General features: G+C 36.7%; 1 protein-coding gene and 1 long non-coding RNA gene across 4 annotated transcripts in view; one reads left to right on the top strand and one right to left on the bottom strand.

Annotated features, from left to right (window-relative positions):
- Window positions 1-384, top strand: part of Clpb (caseinolytic mitochondrial matrix peptidase chaperone subunit B) — a 140,248-nt gene that overhangs the window by 31,720 nt on the left and 108,144 nt on the right. The gene's annotated exons all lie outside the window — the stretch shown is intronic.
- Window positions 1-384, bottom strand: part of LOC104847692 — an 18,572-nt gene that overhangs the window by 11,139 nt on the left and 7,049 nt on the right. The gene's annotated exons all lie outside the window — the stretch shown is intronic.

Below are 384 nucleotides of genomic sequence, written 5' to 3'. Positions count from 1 at the left end.
TGTTATTCTTCTTTGCATCATCTAGGAGTTGTTGGATCAATTTCTCATGATCTCTTACTGTTTTTAAGAGACCTCTCTTTTCATGGTCACTGATTGCAATCTTATCTTCTATATCTGAGACTCTATCTTCGCATTCTTGTATTCTGTTGCGTACACTTTCAATGGAGTGTTTGATCTCCTGGATATCTGTTTGAATCTGTTTTATGGATTCCATTTGTTTCCTATGTTGGGCATTTATTTTTTCCATTTCTTTCTTATGCTGGGCCTTCATGGCTTCTACCATGGTTCTGAGCTCATCTATTTTTTTGTCAGTTTCTGCTCTAGAGTCTCGAATCACGACTTCCATTTTGCTCACCATCTCTATGGTTATCTGGGAAATTATTT

Source organism: Fukomys damarensis, unplaced genomic scaffold (genome assembly GCF_012274545.1).
Source record: "Fukomys damarensis isolate Sample0158 unplaced genomic scaffold, DMR_v1.0_HiC HiC_scaffold_16, whole genome shotgun sequence".
Taxonomy (NCBI): domain Eukaryota; kingdom Metazoa; phylum Chordata; class Mammalia; order Rodentia; family Bathyergidae; genus Fukomys; species Fukomys damarensis.
Note: the sequence above shows the minus strand (reverse complement) of the source record. Positions and strands in the feature narration are given on the sequence as shown.